General features: G+C 37.4%; 1 pseudogene across 1 annotated transcript; it reads left to right on the top strand.

Annotated features, from left to right (window-relative positions):
* Nucleotides 1–21,236: 21,236 nt before the first annotated feature.
* Nucleotides 21,237–25,322, top strand: LOC308515516 (large ribosomal subunit protein uL16-like; annotated as a pseudogene). Its single transcript has 2 exons — nt 21,237–21,241; nt 24,589–25,322. The product of its transcript is annotated as a large ribosomal subunit protein uL16-like (transcript).
* The last annotated feature ends 688 nt before the right edge of the window (nt 25,323–26,010 follow it).

Here is a 26,010-nt window from a genome sequence, read left to right as displayed (position 1 = left end):
GACTGATTGACCAGTGCCACCAGCATGATCCCCACAGCACTGCCTGCCACCTGGAAGTCGGCCTCAGGCACTGCGGCCTCTTCCCCTCCCTAGACACTCCCCAAGGAAGAAACAAGATAAAAGCGTCTGCCAGGAGGCTCCTGAAAACCAGCATGAATGTCAGTGGGACACCTGGAGGGCCGATCCTGTACTGCACTCCCCTGGGGACCCCACCTGTGCACAAATTCATGTACTGGGCCTCTGGTGTATTTATAACAAATGTAGAAAAATTAGTGACAAGAAAGGAACAAAGAATGAGATGGTAAAAACAGAAGTATATGATTATGAGTTTCTTATATATATATATATATATATATATATACATGACATGGTTTAATATTGTTTGATGGAGGTCTGTAAAGGTAAGGTACATGTAGGTTAAAAATAAAGATAATGAGCCAATAGAGGAGACCTACTAGAATACTAAAAAATCCTTAATTAACCAAAAGAAGTAAAGAACAGAGTAATAAAAATAATAGATAAGACATATAAAAATAACTATCAAAAATGTAAGACTTAAAACCAAGTGTATTGATAATTACATTGAATATAAATGGCTTAAACACTCAAATTGAAAGCCAGTGATTTTCAAATTGAGTAAAAGTGGCACTCTACTATATGATTTATTTTCATTTACACTTTTTATTGCTGACACTATTGCAGAGGTCCCTGCTTCTCCCCTTCTTTGCCCACCTTCACCAGCCCCTGCCTCCTACTCCATTGGCCCTCACCACACTATTGTCTGTGTTCAATGGCTCTGCATGTGTGTTTTTAGCTAGTCCTTTCACCTTCCTTTATCTAGTTCCCCCCATCCCCATACCCTCTGACATTTGTCAGTCTGCTCCATGTTTCATGCCTCTGGTTCTATTTTGTTCATTAGTTCATTTTGTTCATTAGATTCCATGTATCAGTGAGATCATATGGCTTTTGTCCTTTTCTGTTTGGCTTATTTCGCTTAGCATAATAATCTAAAGATCTATCCATGCCATCATAAAGGGTAAAAAGTTCCTTCTTTTTTTAGAGCTGCGTAGTATTCCATTGCCTAAATGCACCACAGACTTTTTATCCACTCATTACTCTCAATATGAAGATAGATAAAGAGAATGAAGGTAAAATGTCTTGCCATATAAGCATTAATCATAAATAGTTAGAATGATTATTTTAACATCAGACAAAACAGATTTCAATACAAAAAGTTTCACAAAGAATAAATATGACAAAGAGTTGAAAAGGTGCTTTTCATAATGATAAAGTGGCCAATTCAGTAAGAAGACAAAACAATTCTAAATGTGTATGCAACTAATAACAAAATTTCAAAATAATAAATCAAAACTTACAGAATTAAAAGTGAAATAAACTCAATTATAGTAAGAGAATAAAATAATATCTTTCAGTAATTTATAGAACAAATAAAATAAAAAGCAACAGGAATATGGTAGTCTTGAATGACACCACCAACTAGCTAAATGAAATTAAGTTAAAAAACAGTATACACAATAAGTACAGAATACTCCTTTTTTTAAATATACATAGAATGTTCACCAAGTAGACTACATTTAGGGACATAAAACAAGTATCAATAAATGCAAAAGGCTTGACACAAAATGGTGTATTATCTGTGACCACATCTAGATTAAATTAGAAATTAATAACAGCAAGGTAATATATTTGGAAATCGAACAATACACTTTTAAATAAATATGGACAAAAAACAATTCTGAAAGAAAATTAGAAAGTATTCCAAACTGAATAAAATGAAAACACAGGATGCAACTAAAACAATGTTAGAGAGAAATTTACCACTTTTAAAACTTGCATAAGAAAGTTTAAAAATCAGTGCTTAAGCTTCCACTTAAGAAGGTGAAAATAAAATGCAAATTTAATTCAAGATAAATAGAGGAAGAAAATAAAAAGGAAAAGGCAGAAAGCAATGACATAAATAGTGCATAAAAATAACAAAAATCAATGAAACAAACATTTACTTTACTAAAAAGATTAATAAAATTAATAAAGAAGAGAGGGGTTGGAGAGAGGACACATATCTGTAATGAATCAGGAGCCATAACTAGAACTTCTACATTTAAAAAGGAATAGCATGAATAAATGTATGTAATATATTCTGTGCTATAGAAGGAAGGGCTGTTTTCTTTGGGGAAAAAAAAAACACAAAACAATTATCAAAACAAACACAAGAAAAACAGAAAATCAGAATATTTTATCTATTAAAAATATTATAATTAAAAACTTTCATATAAGAAGATATCAGGCACAGATGGCTCCACTGGTTAACACCATGGATTACTGATAGTAGGAACAATAACAATCTTTGGAAAACTTTTTTAGAAAATAAAGAAGAAGCACTTTACAACATATTTCCTGAGACCAACATTGCACTAGTATCAAAATTAGAAAGAGACTTTACATAAAAAGAGGAAGCAGAAAAGGTAACAGACTTGTAGCCTTCTAGAACCAAGATGTTTTTAAAAAATCTTAATAAATTGAACCCGGCGGTATATGAAAAATATAAAAAATCATGACCAACTGAGATTTACCCTGGACATGCAAGGCTGGTTCAAAGTTCAAAAGTTAATCAGTGTGATTCAGGACAACAGACTTAGAAAATCCACATGATCATCTCAATAGAAGCAGGAAACCATTTTACAAAATTCAATACCATTCTAAATAAAATGCTCAGCAAGCCAAAAATAGAAGTAAGCATTCTTAACTTGATGAAAGATACAAATAAACCAGTAGATAACATCCTAATATGCAAACTTTAGAATTATGTAGGAGAAGCAGTCATCATGTGACCGCTACCCATCTCAGGAATTATCTAATCAGAACCCTGGGCCTGGAACATTCTCCTATGTGGCAGCTGGGTGCCCTCCTGCTGTCAATTTGCCCCAGATTTTTCATTAGGAGAAAACTTTCCCCTGCTCTTGGCACAGTGACTTTCCCTTTATTGCCTAAGTATGTGCATTATATGACACCTGGCCAGTCTCACAGCATAACACTTCACAGGAAAGGGACAGGGTCTTCACCTGCAGCAGGAGAGGTGTGTGCACAGTCCATTGCCCCACAGCAGCATTCCGGAGGAAATTGCGGCAATGGGACACTGGCCCATACTACAGATGTTGATGTTGCTTTGTCCAGTCCCTTCTTTCTGTGAGTAAGTCTTGTTCCTACGAGTGTTTGTGTATTGAGTCCTCCTTGGCAACTCCAAACCTGTAGAAGATCAAGTGGGCTCCTACTTCCAGAGCTTGGCATTATATTCTTTGGTGTCCTCCATCTGGTGGGAATACTCATTTAGGATTAGTAACTGGATCTTCCTGCTTCAACAAAATGCTTAATGGGACTGTGTGTTTTGTCCCTAAGATCAGGAAAAAGTCAACTATGTCAACTCTCACCATTTTGATTTGGTATTGTCCCGGTAGTCTTAACCAGTACAGGGAAAGGAAACAAAAGTGATCACATAGAAAGGAATAGGGAGCTATGTATTTTTGAAAAGAATCTGTAAATATAAAAATTCCTAAGGAATATCTACAAAACTATTAGAATTAATAAGTGAATTTTAAAAGTTGTCAAGTACAAAATCAATAAACACATAGCAATTGCATTTCTATATATTATTAGCAAAATATTGCAAATGAAATTAGAAAATATTATTTATAATAAAATTAAAACTATGAAATAATTTAGGAATAAATTTAACAACTAATGTGTAAGACCTATACACTAAAAATTAAAACAAGAAAAATAAAGATGACCTAACTGTCCATGAAAAGAGCACTCAATGTTGCTAAAATATCAATCCCAAACAAAATCCCAGTAGGCTACCTTGTAGATTTTTATAAGCTAATTATAGAATGTATGTGCAAATATGAAGGACTTAAAAGAAGCAAGATGGCTTTTTAAGAACACATATTTTGGACCTATAATACATAGAAAGGACAGTAATCATGACACCTAGTATTGACATATGATTGAAGAGGAGCAATGAAACAGAGAGTTCAGAAATAGGCCCATACAAATATGGTCAGCAGAAGTTCTAAAGTAACTCAGTGGGAGGGGAAAAAATTCTATGCAATAATGGGTTCCGGAAAACTGGAGATAATACCAGAAAAAATGTTAACCTCAACTCTTACCTCACAGTAAATAGAAAATTAAATCAAAATTACTTATAGACCTCAATGTAAATACTAAAGAGACCAGACCGTCAAACCTCAGAGGGAAGGTAGCGGAGGGTGGGGGTAAGGAGGAAAGATCAACCAAGGACTTGTATGCATGCATGTAAGCCTAACCAATGGACACAGACAACAGGGGGGTGAGGGCATGAGTGGGAGATTATGGGGAGTAATGGGGGGATAAGGACACATATGTAATACCTTAATCAATAAAGAAATTTAAAAAAATAAAGCTACAGATTCTTTAGAAGAAAACATGAGAAAATCTTTGCAAAATTGGGATTGGCAAATATTTCTTAGAGAAGACATAAAGCACTAAATATAAAGAAAAAGTTAATTTTATTTCATTAAAATTAAAAATTTGTTTTTCAAAACATAGCATCAAAAAATAAACAAAAATGCCAAAACCGGTTTGGCTCAGTGGATAGAGCGTCGGCCTGCGGACTGAAAGGTCCCAGGTTCGATTCCGGTCAAGGGCATGTACCTTGGTTGTGGGCACATCCCCAGTAGGAGATGTGCAGGAAGCAGCTGATCGATGTTTCTAACTTTCTATCTCTCTCCCTTCCTCTCTGTAAAAAATCAATAAATTATATTTTTAAAAAATTAAAAAAATAAATAAATAAAAAGCAAGAAAGAAAGATTAAGCCACAGACGGGGAAATAAAATTAGCAATATATCTTCGGCAGGACTCAATAATAAGAAAAAGTCAAACCAATAAAAATATAAGTAATGTAAGTAAAATATTTGTACAGACAATATAAAAAGCAGAAATATGAATGGCCAATTAGCATACTAAAGGTACTCTAACATCATTAATAATTAGGGGGATTAAAACAAACTCCACAATGTTAAATCATTACACACACACTGAAATGGCTAAAATTCAAATGGCCTAGCCCTCGCCTATGGCACTCAGTTGGTTGAGTATTGTCCCATCTGGTTGGTTGCAGGTTCAATCCCTGGTCAGGGTACATAAGGGAGTCAACTGATCTTTCTCTCTCTCTCTCTCTCTCTCTCTCTCTCTCTCTCTCTCTCTTCCTCTCTCTCTCTCTAAAATTAATAAAAAAATAAATTAAAAACATTTTTAAGTTTCAAAAATGACCTAGCAATTTTACTTTTAGGTAGGTATCCAAGAAAAATGGTAACATATGACCACAAGAACTTTATAATAGCTTTATCCTGAGAGCCAAAAACTAAAAACAATTCAATTATCTAATAATAGATGAATTTGTAAATATATTAATTCATATAATGGGATAACATTCATTATTTAAAATGTATGAACTTCTTTCAATAGGTGAATTAATAAATTGTGGCACATCCATACAACAAAATATTACTCATCAGTGAAAACTGAGTTATTGATAAATGAAAAGACATAGAGAAACCTTACATGCATATTGTTAACTGAAATAAGGTAGTATAAAAAGGCTGCATACTGTATGATTCCAAAAATATAACATTCTGGAAAGGTAAAACTATGAGACAATAAAAAAGTCAGTGGTTCCCAGAACTATAAAAGGAGAGCTAGAGATTGACAGAACACAGGGGATTCATAGGACAATTAAACTATTCTGTATGATACAGTAATGGAGGATGCATGTCATACATTTGCCAAAACCCATAGAATATAGAACATAGTGAACCCTAACATAAACTATGGACTTTAGTTACTAGTAATATATCAACAGTGGTTCATCAATTGAGACAAATGTACCACACTAATACTAGATGTTAATAGTGGGAAAAGTGGGGGATGGACTGGGGCAGGAGTAGAGAGGGGTATAATATGCTGAACAAAAGAAGCCAGAAGGAAAGAAGTACATAGTCCATAATTCCATTTACATGAAGTTAAGAAGAGGCAAAACTAAATTCCAGTGAAAGGAATCAGATTATTGATTATGTATGGCTGACTAGTTGACCAGTGTGTGTGTGTGTGTGTGTGTATGTGTGTGCGCGCGCGCGCCCGCGCGTTGGGTTTACCTGCAACAACAAACAGAGAACTTGTTTATAATGCTGGAAATGTTTTGTATCTTGATAGAGCAATGTTTACTGGGGTGTATACATTTGTCAAAATTCTTTAAACTGTATATCTAAAAATTGGTACATTTTAAACTGTAAATTATGCCATTACATTTTATATACAAAATAAGCAAACAAACAAACCATTCACTCAACAATAAACAAACAAAAATTCCTTTAGGTCCATGAAAATCAAACTAAACAATGAATTGATGGGATGTCATATCAGGCTCATTTCATCTAAATGCTTTGTAAAATTTTAAAACAATAGACTATAACAAGTAAATATTATGAAAGATATGATACTGCAAAGAAAAAATATTTTCTATTGGTCACAGGCATACTTGATGTGGGTAGACACATTATTGCAAATTTACCCTAGGTAAAAACAAATTAAAGAGCAAATTATGTTGATGTTGTCAGAGGTGTCAGTGCAATCATTCAATGATTTATTCAATATTTATTAACCACTTATTCTATGCCAAGCAAAGCGATTCATATGTTTTGTCCTTAAGAACTCATACTAGAGAGAGTGAGAAAAATGAGTAAACATATTGCTATAATTCAATGTGATAAATAAGCGTTCCTCATGAATGATAAAGAACAAGTATAGAAAACAAGGAGGCATTTTCATGCATGATTTTCTACTCTATCTAAAATATTGCTCTCAAAATTTTACCTTTCAGAGACAGAGATAACAGACTTTAGCGAATTTTGTAAATTAAGAAGTCATTGTGCTAAGTGCAATATGAACTTTTTTCATTTGAAAATCTGAGACTGAAACTTCCTGAACAAATTGTTCACATGATATCTAGATATCTATATTAATTATAATACTTAGGACTCATTTTAAGATTTTGAGCTTTATTAAATAGACATTGGATAAATAAAGCATTTCTGTGAAGTTTGTCAAAAACTTATGTATGAGACCTCTTGTTGACTCTTTTGATAGCTGCATTTATAACTCTGTCTATAATTGTGATTATGTTGATAACTACTTAGGCGATGTGTTAGTTCATCCTCTCTGATTATTGATTAAAGACTTGAAATATGGCCACCTTCTTAATTTTCCCTCTACTCATAGTAAAATTTATATGCTAGGCAGTTCTTCTCTTCCCTGGTACACATACCAATTGAATACTTCCTACTATATTTGGAATTTTTTAGTCAACCTAGAGATGAGTGTGTGTGTGTGTGTGTGTGTGTGTGTGTGTGTGTGTGTTGTTCATACACATTGTCGCAATCCATATGACAAAATGTTACTTTGGGGCATAGTGATCAAACTGAAAGATCTATCATGAGGGGCAAATGCAGATCACTAGATTAGCCTAGAATTGAACCTGATTTTAAGTACTGATGTTAATTTGCAATTGACTTGTTTCATCAGATTTCCTCCACACATCATCCCCAGGAAAAGTGTACATAATAAAATTATACTACAAGTTATAAAAATATGAGATTACAAAAATTTTTCAAGCCTAGTGTTTAATACAAATCTTCAAAAAGTATTACTTACTGCCTGCCTGGTGTGGCTCAGTGGTTGAGTGTCATCCCGTGAAATAGGAGGTTATGGTTTGATTCCCTGTCAGGGCACATGCCTGGGTTTTGGGCTCCATCCCCAATAGGAGACATGCAGGAGACAGCTGATCAATGATTTTCTATCACTTACGTTTCTCTCTCCCTTCCTCTCTCTAAAATCAATAAAAAAAATATTACTTACTGGTAGGTGGAAGCAGTTCTGATATTGTGGCTGAGAACCCAGGTGTGCATTTCAAAAGCCTCAGGATAGAACTTATTTTAAAGCAGCAACAAAAGACCCCGTAGATATGAAGAAGAAACCATTTCTTAGGCATTGGCAAAAATCTAAAATTTAAAAATGCTGTCATTTTGAATGACAGGATTATTTATGTTAACATTCCCCTTGAGGTCACTCAAGAGCCACAAATCATGTAAAATATACCGCTTTCTAGTGAACTTCTCATGTCATAAGTGGTGTTCAGGAGATGAGAAATGATAGTAGTTGCCAGGTGGGAATGTGGAAGGTAAACTTCATACCTTGCCTCTTCTTGTTAAAAGGCAATGGAATCTGGCTTCAGGTGATCACTACGGTCTACTTTAATCTACAGTTCTAACATGCTCTATAGCTTCGGTTTTTATCTGTCTTTCCTATGTCTTTATAAGTGTTAGACCTAAATATTTTAAATGGTTAGTTCTTAGAAGAAATCACGTAAGTGTTGACCTTGATGAGTGTTAGTCTTTATAAGGACATTGGCTATCTTAACCTTTTGAATGTTATGTTTCAGTCACACTGCGGCTTTATCCCTGAATGCTGTAATGTGTAATTCTTTAAAAAACAAAGGCATTGTACAAAATATGATTCAATTAACAAAATCAGGCAATTAACATAATACAGCACTAATATCTAATCTAAATGTAATTCAAATTGCATGAATAGTACCAATGATATTTTTTTATAGCAAAAATATTTTCTCTAATTAGTACCACATGAGAATTAGACTAGGGTCATGTGTTACAATTGTTATGTATCTTTAATCTGGACTGCTTTCTCAACATTTTTCATGTGTGTATGTTTCATGATTTTAATATTTCTGAAGTATACAGATAATTTGTTTTGTAGAATATTGCTCAATTTGGCTATGTCTAGTCTTTCCTCATGATTAAATTCAGGATATGCATTTTTGGCTGACATAAGAGAAATGATGTATGCTTCTATTTGCATAATATCAAAAGGAATATGACATCTAGTTATCCCATTATTGGTGCTGTTAATGTTGGCCATGTGATGAAAACGGTGTCTACCAGCTTTTCTCCACTATTTGGTTACTACTTTTTTCTTTTTTAAAAAAAATCTTTATTGTTGAGAGTATTATAGATTTTCCCCATTGTCTCCCCCTTGCTGCCCTCCACCCGGTTCCAGCCCTGCCCCAGGCCTTCACCACCCTATTTTCTATGTCCATAGGGAATGAATATATGCATATAAGTTCTTTTGTTAGTCTCTTCCCTGCAAGGGTTAAAGACAAAGAGGGGGAAAGGAGTAAGAGATCAACCAAAAGACTTATATGCATGCATATGAACATAACCAATGGACATGGGGAAGGGGGGGGGGGCACATGTTGGGAGTGGGGACAGCTTGGCGTGGTCAATGAGGGAAAAAGGAGACTTATATAATACTTTAAACAATAAATAATTTATATTAAAAAAAAGACAAAGAGAGAATTTTAAAAGCAGCAAGAAAAAAGCAGTTAGTTACCTACAAGAGAGCACCCATAATACTTTTTAGCTGATTTATCAACAGAAACTTTGTGGGCCAGAAGGGAGTGGCAAGAAATATTCAAAGTGATGAATAGAAAGGACTTAAAACCAAGATTACTCTACTCAGCAAAGCTATCATTTAGAATTGAAGGTCAGATAAAGAGCTTCGCAGAGAAGAAAAAGCTAAAGGAGTTCATCATCACCAAACCAGTATTACATGAAATGCTGAAGGGTATTCTTTAAGAAGAGGGAGAAGGAGAATATAAAAAGGACAAAAAATATGAACCATAAAAGGGCAATAAATACATACCTATCAATAATTGAATCTAAAAATCAAAATAAATGAACAAGAAATCTAATGGACAAAGTAAACTGATGAATAAAATAGGACCAGAGGCATGGACACATGGAATACATTGACAAATCCCCTTTTCCTTTGTTTTTAACATGTACCTTGTGGAGTGATGCTTTGGAATTATATCAATTTCCCATTATTCATTGAACTTTTACTTATTAATTTTAGCTATTGCTATGATGGTTGTCAATTATTAATTTAGTTTAATTCTATTTCTGTTTATTTTTATTGTATGGCAACTTCCTCTAAGGAAAAACTGTCCTTCCTTTCCCTTCTTTAGTCATTTATATCAATATTGTCTATGGATTCCTGTTTTATTCTGTCAGTTGTAAGACATTACAATCATTATTTATTTTGATGCTTAAAACAACCCAGATCTTATCATTAGGAATTTCTTCAAGCTGACACCTGCTGTCCTTCAGAGATAGCCCTCTCATTCTTTGAGAGTAGGGTATTTTCAGGCACTCCAAGATATTCCAGGTTGATTTTAAACATCCTAGATTCAGCCATGGAATTAGAATTTCCCCAAAAAGCTTAGCTTCATTTTAGAAGATATTAGTATTTAATAACCAAGATTTGGGCTCAAGATGTCAGCTGAACATTAAAATGAATCTTAAGTAATCTTTTCCCAAACTTAGGCGGAGTAACATAACAGGTAAAAATTCTGAGACACCTCAATCACAGACCAAAGTCTATGCTCACTTGCCAACTCTTTTCCATGGGCCTTTTCTCCATGCCTAAGGCATTGTGGTGAGGGCTGAGAGCAGGATAGGAAAGCTGAGAGGGATCAGTATGATGCCTGGCCCAAGGATGAAGAGCCATCCTCTGAAAACATGATGCAGCACGGAGACAGACAGGAGAGAAAGTCACGGATACTTTCTGTATGTTCACTTACACAATGATGTGGTGATCAGGAGAACAGAAAGAAATCCCTCTATGGGCTCTGTGGCAAAGCAAGAAATCTAAAAGTATATTGGAAATACTACCAATATAATTTGAGTTATTACAGGATATGATAATTACTCCAAATACATAGATAGAACAGCAGGACAGAGATATCTTCAATCCGGCCGGTAGCTGGGGTAGCACTGGAGAGAAAAAAATAAATCTCCACTCACACAAAAAGCCTGTGATAGAAGTGAAACACAGAGAAAGAGAGAATGGGGCAGAAGAAATATTTGAAGAGATAATGGCAGTGGGCTTACTGAATCTGATCAAAACTTTAACTCACATACTCTACAAAGATAATCAAACTCTGGGAAGGAGAAGTACAAAGAAAAAAACCTTGGCTAGAGAGTAATAAAATTATTTACTTAAAGTGCTAATAAAAATGAGAAGAACAACAAAAAGTTAAACTAGAATTCTATATCTAGGGAAAATGCCCTTCAAATCATAAGGCAAAATAAAAGCAATTTCAAACAGAAAAAAACAAAAGCATAAATTATTTCTAGTTTTGTAATTATTTTTGCATATTCTCCCAATAATAGTTACACTTATGCTTTTGTGTATTAATAGCCCACAATTTTCCATATATCCCAATGTTTATGCCTTTTTGCAGTCCCCTTCCATATTCACTCTTTGCGTGACCATGCGGTTTTCTTTGACCACTTGACAAACATGTCATAGTCAGAAGCTTGATAAGAGCTGGCACACAGAAGCTCATCTTCTTTGCTCGGTCCTTCATGTAGTCTAGCTCCGTGTTATAATGAGGTCTGGTTAGACCAGTGGTTCTCAACCTTGGCTGCACATTAGAATCACCTGGGAATCTTTTTAAACTCCTGATTTCTGGGCCTCAACCTCCGGAAATTCTGTTTCTTTGTTATGGGGTAGTGCCACAACATTAGTAACAAAGAAACAGAATTTCCAGAGGATGAGGCCCAGAAATCAGGGTTTTAAAAAGATTCCCAGGTGATTCTAATGTGCATCCAAGGTTGAGAACCATTGGGTTAGAGTAGACTATTGAATGATTAGCAATTATGTTGAGACATACCCTGGGTGATGACAGGTCACCTTGGGCACTCTAGCTCAAGCTAGATTAACCGCTGAATTCAGTCACTTGAGTGGTCCAAGCCAATATCACTGCTTAGTTGAACAGAATGCAAAAAATCAGTCATTATTGTTTTAAGCTGCTGATCTTTCTTCTGAAGCAGATATATAGCTATAGAAATGAAATCATGTGATAAGATTTTTATCTTGTATATGAAGTACTATTCTTATCTTGTGTTTAAGGTAGATTATGGTAACATAAGAATGAATACTTTAATCATAGATAACTATTAAAACTACAAAGAGTTTTACCAATGACAAGGAAAAAAACTCCAAAACAATAAAGGAGAAAAAAATAGAATCCTGAAAAATTCCCAATTAATTCAACAGAAAGCAAGGGAGAAAAAATAAAGAATAATGGGACAAAGAAGAAAAGTCACTACCCAAGATGGTAGATTAAAAACAAAATATTAATTATTGCAACAATAATAAAAGAACTAAGCACTCAATTGGATCTAGAGAATATAAGATTGGACAAAATAAAAAGATCCATTTAGATTTTGTTTATAAGAGATGTGGATGACCATAAGAAATACATTATTTGAACATCCTATACAATAATAGAGGAATATGCAAATTAGCCGGGACGCTATAATGTCACAACTGAACAGCAGGGACCTGAGGCTACATGGTGCCTGGCAGGAGCAAGGGACCTCAGGCCATGCCTCCCGCTTGGCAGGGCTTGATGGGGGATCTCAGGCTGTGCCCCTGCCCAGCAGGGCTTGACAGGGAACCCAGGCTAGGCCCCCCCACCCAGCAGGGCTTGATGGGGGACCTCAGGCCATGCCCCCCTACCCCTGTGCCAGGCTGGGGACCTGAGACTGCACCCCCTGCCTGGAGGGGCTTGACAGGGGTGGGGCCAGCCGGGTCTGGATCTCACCCAATGCGGGTGGGGCCAGCCAGACCTGGGTCTCCTGTGTTTTCAAATCATGTGTGGTTGGTGGGCAAGGACTTGACTCTAGGTCCCATAGCACACCCCAAACTCTGACAGGAGGGAGATTTTCATATACATTTTACTAATTTTCTTTCATCTCTGACACTTCTACTATAGAGAAAGGGCAAATAGCAATATTAAAATATTTCCTCTCATTAGTTCTCTTTTAATGTGCATGAATTTTGTGCATCAGGCCACTAGTGTTAGATAAAGCTAATGCAGTAATTTGTTGGAAATTACAGTCTAAAATCTTATAAAAGAAGACAGGTTAATAAAATGAGTTAAGCATCCAACTCAAGAAGCTCAAAAATGGGAAAAGAGGAAGTCCAGAGAATGTAGAAGGAAGGAAGGAAATAATAAAATAGAAGACAAAATATAGTACAGTTCAATATGTGATTCTTTGAATAACTGAAAAATCTACAAACGTCTGCGAGACTGACAAACAAGAGATAGAGGACAAAAATGAGCAACACTAGTAATGAAAGGGGGCGTAGTAAGAAAAGGGAAACAAATGTAACAAGTCAGAAATACTGTGAAAAACTTTTAAGGACTTGTTTGACAAGCCAGATGAAATGAAAATTTTCTAACACGTAAATGAATAAACTGAATCAAGAAGATACAGAAGACCTTTGTGGACTTGTAACCATTAAATAAATTAAAATCTAACCTTCAGCTCAGCTGGCCTGGCTCAGTGGTTGAGTGTTGATCTATGAATCAGAAGGTCATGATTTAATTCCCAGTCAGGGCATCAATTAGGTTTGCGGGCTCCATCCCTAGTATGGGGTGTGCTGGAGGCAGCTGATCAACGATTCTCTCATCATTGATGTTTCTATCTCTCTCTCCCTCCCCCTATCTCTCTCAAATCAATAAAATATATTTAAAAATAAAATGTAACTTAAAAATTAAAATAAACCTATCTGAGAGATAGAAACCTATATTTATAATTAAAACTATGTGATATTGACGTAGAGATAGAGAGGGAAGCAAAACTTAGCACCTTCAGACTGACTCCTTCACAACAATATTTCAAGGGAATAGACTAAATGAGGTCCAAGCAGCAAGTTGACTAGCATACATGGTGGGAAAATCAACATTTTGAATTTGAGAAGATGACTTGGAGTCCTAAGCAACCTCAGGCAACCTCAGGTTTATGTCTTCCAGTTCCGTCAGTTATAAAATGAGATAATAAAACCCAATCGATGTGCAGTAGTTTTTTTTTATTTTGTTTTATATATTGAACAAAAAAGATCAGTGCTTACTAAAGTCTTAAATAAGTATCATACTTACTAATGTTTTAAATAAGTATCGATACTGTTCTCTTTCAACTCAGATGACTGCATACTGAAAAGAGGAATGCTAGATGAAAGAGAAGATAGGTAAAAAAAAAAAAAAAGGGCCATTCACATCTCTGAATCATTTTTTCTCCTTATCTGTGTTTTCTCTCTTCCTTTATGTTTTTAAAGTTACACTGATTTTAAAAACTAAAAACTGGCAAAGGAAAAATCTAGATTTTGTCTGTAACTGGTTTTCTCTCTGCGTCCTTTTACATTTCTTCACTCCTGTCTCCCTTCCTCCTCCCACCTTTCCTTCCTTTGTCTTTTTTTTTTTTCTTTCAGAAAGAGTGATCGCTGTAATTTTCATTAAAACCATGCAGCAAGTCATGTTATGAAACCATGCATTCGGCAAGGGACAGAGGGACTCTGAGAAGTCTCACAGGCATAGTACAATTCAGGAAGCTGCTTTATTGCCGATTTCTTTGCTTGTTAAACTATTCCCAGTCCATAGTTGGGATAATGACTTGCGATGACTATGTTAATTAATTAATTATTTTTGTTTGGAATTTTAAAACATATGTCTTTTGTTTGAAAAGCCCCAAGACATTAGCAGTATTTTTTTTTTATTATAAAATCATTAATTAAATATCCTAAACAACTAACAGTAACATAAGTAAAGTGAAGAGGAAAAAATCGAGCTTTCAGGAAAACACTATACTCAGTAGACAAACTATTTTGTGCATTCAGATCAAGATCAGAACTTGTCAGCTTGTTTAAAATTCAATACTGGACACCTAGAGCTGTTTCCCAGAAGCCTGTGCGATCATGTGAGATTTCTGAGCTATTCAGCAATTCTGAGGGCCTAAGAATGCCAACCACTCACATGCCACTGTTTTGACAGAGTTAGAGAGACCCTGAATTAACCTTATAAAGATATTCCTGTTTCTTCCTGACAGGGATGGATTTGACATCTTGTGACTTACCATTAGCTGCTTGGTGAGTGTTACAGCATTGTGAACTTTTCCTAACAAGCTGAGGCAGGGACTTTTCAGAACATATCCAAATTATACGCAGTGATATTTGCTTTTGTGAATAGTAGGCGTGACATTTCTGCCAGGCAGTTTAACATGCCCTGGTGGGGAGATTAACAAGGTGACATCTAATAAGTTAATAATATGCTTATTATTATTATTATGTCCCTCTTTGGGTTAACAAACGGGAATAATGACTCAGCAATGTCACAATATTTTTCACATTTATTCTCATTTTCATTCCTGCTAATTTTCTCTTTCCTCCCTGAGTCCCACTCAACACATAAAGAATGAGAGAGAAAAGAAAAAAGGCAACTAGTGTGTATTTTGTACTTACTATATACAAGGAACTATGCTCCTTTCACCTTTGTCATCTTATTCACTCCTTTGAAACAGCCCAATGAGATAGTTTATGCATTCTTTTTATTACCACTGAAACAAATAAGACACAGAGAGGTTCTGTCACTCTTCAGTGCTGCACAGCTAATGAGTGGAGCAGTGGGGATTTGTGTCCCAGACTGTGATACTGCAAAGTCTAAACAACATATTTATTAGAGTGTCTCATTTCACACCCCTTATTTATCATGCACTATCATATAGTGTCTCAAATACTTAAATCTTATGGACCCTGCTTTCTGACTTTGAACATCAAAAACTTTTAACAAAAAACAATAACTCACACTTCCTAGGTACCAGGCCAGGTTCACTCTCTAACAGAAAACTTTTGAAATGAGTAACATCTTCATTTTAAAGATAAAGATTCTCTGGCTTGTGTTGCTCAGTGGTTGGGGTGTCGGCCCGTGCACAAAAGGGCCAATTCTCAGTCAAGGGCACATACCTGGGTTGCAGGTTTGATCCCCAGCAACCAACTGTTGTAGCTCTCTCACATCGATGTTTCTCTGTCTCTTTCTCTCCCCTTTCTCTGGAAAACAAGAGGAAACAATATCCTCAGGTGAGGATTAAAAAAATAAAAATGTTAAATAAAAGATGAGGACAAAATATGTACTTATCCAAGTGTACACACTTAAATGTTGGAGCTAGACTTGACCTTTTAACTATCATGTAATACACTGCCTCCAATATATAATACAGCAGAAAGGTAGTTTAAACAGTGGCCAAGCACTTTAACTTACATTTCCACTCACATTATTTTAATGATCATTTTTCCGATAAGATATATAATATCATGGCATCGAGGCAGGGTCTCAGAGTGACTGGAGCCTAAGCCACACACTGAACATCAGAATGAAAGGTTTTTCTTTTATAATTCAGCTCATGTTTTCAGCAAAAAGAGCATTGCAAATTCACATAGGCCTCGCTAAAGGCAAAGAGGGAGATGAAAATGAACTCTATAACTGGTTTGATATCAGGAACAGAGTTCCATATTTCAGATTTTAAAATTGTTACCAGAATATTATTACCCCAACATATTATCAAGTAAAAGGAAGCAGTTTCAAACTTTCTGATAATTAAGTATTTAAAAATATTTTAAACTAGAGGCCCAGTGCACAAAAATTTGTGCACTCGGGGGGTCCCTCAGCCCGGCCTGTGCCCTCTTGCCACAGTCTGGGACCTCTCGGGGATGACCACCTGCTGGCTTAGGCCCACTCCCCGGGGGATTGGGCCTAAGCTGGCAGTCAGACATCCCTCTGGCAGCCCGGGAGCCCTCAGAGGATGTCCACTTGCCAGCGGGGAGCAGGCCTAAGCTGCAGTCAGACATCCTTAGCGCTGCTGAGGAGGTGGGAAAGGCTCCCACCACCACCGCTGTACTGGCAGCCGTCAACCTAGCTTGTGGCTGAGCAGAGCTCCCCCTGTGGGAGCGCACTCACCACCAGGGGTCAGCTCCTGCATTGATCGTCTGCCCCCTGGTGGTCAGTGTGTCATAGTGACCAATCATTCCCAGTGGTTCTGCTGTTAGAGTCAATTTGCATATTACCCTTTCATTATATAGGATAGAGCCTGGTGCACAGGTGGGGGCTGGCTGGTTTTCCCTGAAGGGTGTCCCGGATCGGGGTGGGGGTCCCGCTAGGGTGTCTGGCCATCCTGGGTGAGGGGCTGAGGGCCGTTTTCAGACTGGCCACATGCCCTTTAGGGTGGAGGTCCCTGCTAAAGTGCCTGGCCATCCTGGGTGAGGGGCTGGTGGCTGTTTGCAGGCTGGCCAAGCTCTTCAGCGGTTACCCTCACCCCATGAGGGTGTGGCCACCCTGGGTGAGGGGCTGATGACTCTTTGCAGGCTGGCCACAGCTCCCAGCCACCCAAGCTCCCAGTGGAGGCTGGCTAGAAGCAGGTATCTGGGATTTATTTATCTTCTACATTGAAACTTTGTTGCCTTGCAGGGAGGCCACAGCCCGCCAGGTCAGGCAAGCCTCCTGCTTGCTCCAGCTCTGTGGCTGCCTGCTGCCATCTTGGTTGGGTTAATTTGCATATAGTCACTCTGATTGGCTGGTGGGTGTGGCTTGGGGTATAGCCAAAGTGTGGTCAATTTGCATGTTTCTCTTTTATTAGATTAGATGTTATTTTCAATAAAATTAATTCTTTGTACATGATAAATAGAAAAAGAATCAATAACATCAACAGCTAATAACTTTTAATATTTTGTTGATTTTTTTTGTTTTCTATGTTCAGTTAATAGTAATGAAATCACACTGAATTTGTTGTTTTGTTTCATAGTTGTTCAGTTAGTTCTAACAAATGGATTTCCCTCCTTGCTTAGTTATCTATTGCTTCATAACAAATTGCCTCAAAACCTAGTTGTGTTAAAGACTAAAAATGGGTTTTGTTAAATCTCTGTGGGCCAGGCATCCTTTGTGTAGCTGGGTGATACTGGTTCTGGGGTCTCTCCTGAGGTTGCAGTCAAGATGTTGACCAGGACTTCAGTCACTTGACAATTTCAATGTGAATGGAGGGTCTGCTTCAGAGGTGGCCCAGTGACAGGTGTTGGCAGGAAGCCTAGGTTCCTCACTGGCTATGGGAGGAGGCCTCAGTTCCTCCCTATGAGCATCTTTCCGCAGGGATGTTCAGTGTCCTCATGGCATGTCAGCTGACTTCCCCCAGAGTCTCAAAGAGTATAGAGGAGCCTTGGTGTCTTTTTGGACCTTGCCTCACAAGTCACACTCCATCATTTCTGCACTCTCCTTTTGATTAAATGTTGGCCAGCCTGTTAGACATATGAGGGGCCTATATAGTTTGAATTCCAGCATCCAGAGATCATTGTGGATCAACTTGGCAGCTGGTTATGATGCTATTAGTAACAATTCTTATAACAATTTAACATGGTGGTATAAAGAAATGCTCTTGTTTTCCAGGAAATGGCTTCTCCAACTTAGAGCTAAAAATAAAGATGGGTAAACACATGCCATTTTAGGTTCATGGAGTACCCAGACTTTGACAAGAGACTCCTGCCTCCCATGAGTCCTCTGGAAATTTTTATTTCTCACAACTGGTGCCCCTGACTTCCACCATTGTTTCTTCGGACCACTGCATAATTTCCCAGGAGACCTGCCTCCCAAGGGGGCACCAAATTGGAGACAGGGTTGGACCCTTGTCCTCAGGGCCTGTAGGGTCTCATCTGATCCCTATTGAATGCTTAGGAAACATCAAATAGAAAAGGGAAAAAGACTTCACCTCATGTCTCTATTCTCCCTATTGCAATCCTCACAAAACAAGATGAATATATTGATGGAGAGGAGGGGAATATGTGTGAGAGTAAATCAGCATCTCCATATCCTGCCCTTTGGAAGTGTTCAGTGAAATCACAAATGACATCCAAATATTTTGTGTCAACATGCATCGGCACTTACTGTGAAAAAGAGGAACACATCCCTCCTTCTGTTGCTTTAAAATCCTCTATTAAAACATCTTGGACTGTGAGGATATGGAAAGAGAAACAGAGAGAATGTATAAACATGATAGTAAGGCCATATTTCCCCCTTGCTTTCTTTGTAACAAATCACTTGGTAACTCTGAGCATCACACACGAGGCAGACATCAGATCTGTTGCAGATATATTAGCTTTGATCAGTTTTGTAACCTTTCATTGATCAAGGGATCACAGAAATTTAGGTTTACTTTTGCAGAGAGAGCTAAAGTGGCATTTGGGTCAAGGTCACTTAGCAAATAACATACATTGCTGATTACAACTATTGTCAGTCAAAACTGTGGACTTGTTAAAGGTATCTAGTTGAAGGTTCCAATAAGGACAGTGTGGAGTTAGAGACCTGAATCAGAGGGTCAGGGCCTTAGAGCCAGTTGTATTTAAACTTTTGAGTTCTTGAAACAAGATGTCTGATAACAACTTGGTTGGTTCATTTCTCAAAATTGGGCTTTGCTTTGTTATCAGCATGTAAATACATGCATATCAGACACTCAGTAGGGCTCCAGAAATGACTTTCACTCTGTAAGTCCAAGAGAGTTCAATGGACATAAATGGGCATGTAAAGGCAAATCATGAAAAGTTGACATTAGTTTTGTTTGTTTTTTTGTTTTATTAAACTTTCTCCCTCTGGATTTTAATTTTTTTTTTTTTGCAGTTTTACTACATAAAAAGGTAAAATGGTATTTTCCTGAGACAGACAAAGCATAATAACAATATTTGCCATCACAAATGTAGTGCAGACTGTATGCTAGGCATTGTCCTAATTGCCTTTCCTATGTTATCTCCTTGAATCCCCTCAAAGCTCTCTGATTTTTAACCCGATTTATAGAGAAAGAAACTGAGGCATAGAGTAATTAATTTGTCCAAGGTCACACAACTGTTAAGGAGTGAGATAGGATTCAAAAGATCGAAGACTCTTGGCCCAAAGTCCATGTTCTTAAGCATCCCCTAGGCTACCTCTCAATTACAGAAAACATGACTCATAGCAAATATATTGAGTTCTTGGACCTAATTCATGTAATGACTAGCAAAAGGTTCACAGTGGCCATATATTAAATGCATCATTCTGCCATATTTAGAATATTTAATTACACTTTGGGCAAAAATTAAGCATTTTAGGCAAATAGTGATACATAGGAGGCATGATGTCTTTATCTTAGGGACCAACATCTGTAATGTGGGTTCTTTCTCTGTCTTCTCTATGACCTCCCTTCTCTCTCCCCCCTCCCACCCAATACATAACATCAGCAGAGGGATTACTCTATCCAGTAAAAGAATTCTGGAACCAAAAATAGCTCATATTTTCTGCTGTATCCTCTTGCACGAAGTCACTAATTTGAGAATAAATGCCTTTTTGTTTTTGTCACAGCCGCCTAAGGAAATGTCAGTTCTGAACACTACTTGGATTTGTCTTCCCTCAGACTCTGAGCTTGCAAATGAGGGCAAATATACAAATCATTACATTTAAGAGAAGACAGATCTCTTATCAGTGTCAGAAAAAAGTGGAAACTAAAAGCTCATAAAAATGCTAATGATCGTGTCTCTCCCAAATGCTCTAGTTCAGTACAAAGTTCCTTTTTGATAGCACTGCACAAGGCTCCCCCCCCTCTTCCCTGCTAATCTCCATTTCTCAGTATGAACATGGAGCAAATAACACAAATCTATAAAAAGACACTCTGAATTCACTTCCAAATATAATACTTAGATAATAATGCAATTGTTGGGCAAAGTAGCATGCTTTACTCATTTACTCAGCTGGGTCCTCCCCCACCTTACTCTCCGCAGCAGCAGTGGGGTGAGCATGCTGAGCACTTGCTGCAGGACAAAGGCCACTCTCTAGGCACCTCCGTCAGTTTCCATCCTTTGCTCACATTATAGGGTTTTTTGTTTGTTTGTTCGTTTGTTTTCTGCCATTTCTTAAATACCAGCCAGGGAGAAATGGTTCTATTGTGTGGCCCTTGTCATCCCTGTAGTGATAAGCCTGAGTTCATGTAAATGAATAAATAGGGCCTGTGCACGGAGGCTACCATAGCCACTGAGGAGAAATCTATAGCATCGTCATTTACATACAGACTAGTTCTACAAGTTGTTTGAGTAATATCCATTGACGAATGTCGAAAAACATAGTTTCTATTGACCAAAGTTGAAAAATGTAATGCAAAATAATCAAAAGTGCATAATTAACTCTGAAGAAAGGAAAAGCCATGAGGTAATTTTTATTGATGCTTAGCAATAAGTCTTTTCCCTAGATAATGGGTATTGTCATGTTCCGTGAGAAAGAGAAATTTACTCATTCATAATTAGTCTATTTTTTTTTAAGTATACTTCCCATAGGTGACATCAAAAATGAGAATGACCTCATGTATTTTTAAGCCAGGTGATAAAATGAAGTGCCTGCTTACAGAACAATGAAACACTATTGTTTAAGGATTTTTGATGTGCTTTCATCCAGAAATTAAATCTGTCCACGGTACTTTAAAAAGCTATGGAAATATAATGGCAGAGTAATAACTTCATAACACATTTTGGGACATTTTATTGCAAAATTGAGTACAGAGTTCTATTATATTTGAACTTCAAAATTTTGCTTCTGTTAACTTTTTGATGAAAAAAGGACATACTTAAAAAAATATAGCAATTGAAAAATACTGTTGTTTTATTATGGTTCCAAAAGATCATTTGTGAACTTAAAAAAACATTTTACATGGGTATGTGATTATAGTTGTGGTGTTTTTTTTTTTTTTTGGAATTTCCTCCTTTTTTCCTTACCCTCTTTCAAAAATCAGAATAAAAGTGGATCAGGGAAGAGCTATCAACTTGTTCTAGTGAAAGTGGTCCTAAATAAAGTTTCCAAGTTTTAAGACAAATGCAACAAATTCCTAAAACAAAACCCAGTAGAAACATGGTTTCTATAACTGGAATTTGTTTATTGGAACATTAACTATGTTTTATATGGTAAACACTTAGCACTCTATAAACTGTCATGTTCCTCCTGTCCTTTGACTGGTTCTGTAAATTTCTTATTCTGTTGTGCTGTTTTCCTCGTTTCCCTGTTCTTTCCTAATTTTCTAAAGACTTCCTTCACTTCCTTTCTGTAGCGACACAAATCAGAGCTTGTTTGTTTTCTCTGAAATTGACCCAGTCATATATACAGGGTTGTGCAAAAGTAGGTTTACAGTTGTACTACAAATAAATAGTACAAAAATCCTATATAATAAAAGCCTAATATGCTAAGTGTCCAGTTGACAGGTCGGCTGTTCAGCTAATAAAAGCATAATATGCTAATGATATGCTAAGGCTGCTCAACTGCTTGCTATTATGTGCACTGACCACTGGGGGGCAGACTCTCCAATGCTAGGTTAGCTTGCTGCTGGGATCTGGCTGATTGGGAGTGAGCGAGACAGGCTGGACACACCCTGGAGCTCTCCCTGGTTGGCCAACTTCCCTCATCCCTCCCTAGCCTTGATCGTGCACTGGTGCGGTCCCTCAACCTGGCCTGTGCCCTCTCACAATCCGGGACATCTTGGGGGATGTTGAAGAGCTGGTTTCGACCCAATCCCACAGGCCAGGCCGAGGGACCCCATTGGTGCACAAATTCATGCACCAGGCCTCTAGTGAATAAATAATAGTGCAAGAGGAAACTTTGTGTTTCACATACTCACAACTGTAAGCATAGTTTTGCCTGCCCCTGTATTGGGCAGGCATCTGTGGACATTAAAAATAGAGTTGTAGAGACATTAACATCTTTTTGTAACATCTGGATGGGTTTGTCATGAGGTCAGTTGGCCTTAGTGGATAAACTCACCTGAATATAGGACTCCCCAACAGAGCATAGCTTGCATTTAGCAGGTGTGTTGTTTATGAAGTAGGGGTATTCTCAGCAAGAGACACCATACACAGTCTCTAACTTGCAGTCAGATATAAGGTGGCATCAGCTGGCTAGTGTTCAGTCCATTCACTGGAAGATCAGCTTCATAATGACCCCAGTGACCTCTGACCCCTGACATCTTGGCTGAACTTCATCACAGACCCCAGGTCAGATCCACATTATTTGTCCAGGCTGAAAAAACTGCATGTGATAATATATGTTGATTTTTTTAAGCTGCTGGGTTTTTTGGATCATTTGTTACACAGCAATAAGTAGCCAATAACTGTTGCTAAGGCCATGGGAAAGGTGCTTACTTACTTAGCAATGGGACTTGGCAGTATAGTGTTTTAAGCCACCACCGACTAAGTGGGCAGAGCCCAGGGCAATGATCAGTGCAAAGAGTAACAGAGTCTCATATCTAGCTCATACCCATGGTGGATCCAACAGATGCCAGTTGCTAAATTAGTCTCTGTGAACTTATAACTCTGAGGACACACAGATATCAAGTGGCAGTGCCATTAATTCAACTTTAGTTCTGTTTAACTTTAAAGATAACACCCTTAAACTGGCATCCTTTGTAGCTTCTGATAATTGTTAGCATTTACTGAGCCAAAATCTGTGCTCACTACCATGCCACATGTCTCTTTCTCTAGAAAAAAGTATCTCCTCTAATCCTACCCCGACCTGCAAGATAAGTATTACTTCTGTAAATAAATAAGTAAATAGAAAGGGCCTTTTGAGAATGTAAATATTAACACAGGAAAGGAATAATTTAAAGCATTCATCTAATTTTTCATACTCCCCTAAGAATATCTCCCCACTACATACTTACTTTGTTATGTTTCAAAATTAAAGACACTCGTGCTGCTGTTAACAAGTTTATCAAAAGGATTATTTCCTTTCCTAAATCATTCACTCTGCTCCTCCTTTTCATTAATTTGGATAATGAAACATTACCTGGTTTCCCTCTTTGTAAACACAAATTTGAGAGAAGAAAGCAAAACATGTATCAAGAACATTTATTGGAAACCAAAGATGCCATGCCCTAGCATTGAAGTATCAGGGAGATGCCAACACCAGGAAAGTATTGATAGGAACTAAAATACACAATGGAAAGAAGAGGAAGACTTAGACGTGGATATAATTCATAACTGTTACTGACACTATTTTTTACAACATACTTGGTATTCAGGAGTGGTTTTTTAGCACTGGAATATAGGGAAGACACTGACCATTTATTTTTATTTTTTATTGTGATGAAAAACATATAACATACAACTTTCCATATTTTTTATTATAGTTTACATTCAATATTATTCTGTATTTCAGGTGTACAACATAGTAATTAGACAATCATATACTTTATAGAGTTGTTCCCTGATAGTTCAAGTATTCCCCCCTGGACCATACATAACTATTAACAATATTATTATTATTAGTAGTAGTAGTAATAGTAGTAATAGTAATTCTTTATTGATTAAAGTATTACATATGTCTCTCCCCCCCATTTTATAAGGTTATTTTAAGGGACAGAGATTAAGCATATCATCTCTTCCATCAAATTTTTCTGAAAGCTCCACCTCTATTGAAAACAGATATGTAGCAGGAAACTACAAATTTTCAAGTTAAAAGAGATGTGAAGTGAAAAAGTTCCCCTGTTGCTCTTTCCCTTTGGCGTGCCACTGAAGATCCTGGTGTCACCATGTGTCGCCACCCGCCCGATATTGTATAAACAAGCCGTACCCAGTCTCGCTTCTGCCAAGATGTGCCTGATGCCAAGATCAGCATCTTTGACCTGGGGCGGAAGATGAGTGGATGAGTTCCCACTCTTTGGCCACATGGTGTCAGATGAATATGAGCAGCTCTCCTCCGACGCCCTGGAGGCTGCCGGTATTTGTGCCAACAAGCACATGGTGAAAAGTTGTGGCAAAGATGGCTTTCACATCCGAGTGCGGCTCCACCCCTTCCACAGCATCCGCATCAACCAGATGTTGTCCTGTGCTGGGGCTGACGGGCTCCAAACAGGTAGGCGGGGTGCCTTTGGAAAGCCCCAAGGCACAGTGGCCAGAGTCCATATTGGCCAAGTCATCATGTCCATCCGCACCAAGCTGCAGAAGAAAGAGCATGTGATTGAGGCCCTACACAGAGCCAAGTTCAAGTTCCCTGGCAGCCAGAAGATCCACATTTTGGGGTTTTAGTAACTTTAATGCGGATGAGTTCGAAGACATGATGGGCGAGAAGCGCCTCATCCCACATGGCTGTGGGATCAAATACATCCCAAATCATGGTCCCCTGGACAAATGGCGAGCCCTGTACTTGTGAGAGTCTCAGTGCTGCTCCCACCTTACACCCACCAATAAATCAACTTTCCATCAAAAAAAATAAAATAAAATAAATAGGAAACTGTTCCCCTGTATTAACGTTATATGGTGCTGCTTCAGTTTCCTCTCAGGGTGGAGATATCCCTGTGCAATGCAACAGACACACACACATACCAACCCACACACAAACACACATATTTCTTGTGCCTCTTCCTTTTTCTTCTCTTAACATCAGACGTAGTTGGCTCCGTTCTCCACAAAATACACAATGAAGAGACTCTCACAAATTTATCAACACCTGGAACACATTTTCTCTTGGCTGTGGTCGAATAGGTATCTTTACTCAGAATGGGGAAATAGACCAGATCCCTGTCATGCCTGACTTGAACATTTACTTGGTATTAGCTTAGTTTCCTTAATTTCAGCATCTAAGGATTAGATGTTTTAAATATCAAGATATTCTTTCCCCTCTAAAGTGAAAGTGACCTTCGGTCTTCAAAATTGTCTTCCTGTGCAGTAGATAATGGATCCATGCAAGTTTAAGTGTTAATAACAACAGAGGCAACTATGATGGAAGCAAGAGTAAATGGTTTGAGAAAAAGTAACTAATATTTGCAAATCTAGGCTTCCATGTCATCAATGTTAACTCTGATTTATGTTTCACTTAATTTCCCAAGTTGTTAAAACATTTTTAACAACTACCACCTTTCTCTTGCTTCTGGTCCCAAACTTATCCAAAGAATGTGGTTTGGATGAGTTAATATTTATTTACTATTTGCTTACCTATTT

The sequence above is a fragment of the Myotis nattereri genome (assembly GCF_964212035.1).
Source record: "Myotis nattereri genome assembly, chromosome: 3".
Taxonomy (NCBI): Eukaryota; Metazoa; Chordata; class Mammalia; order Chiroptera; family Vespertilionidae; genus Myotis; species Myotis nattereri.
The sequence above is the reverse complement of the archived record's forward strand: the minus strand, read 5'-3'. Positions and strand labels throughout refer to the sequence as shown.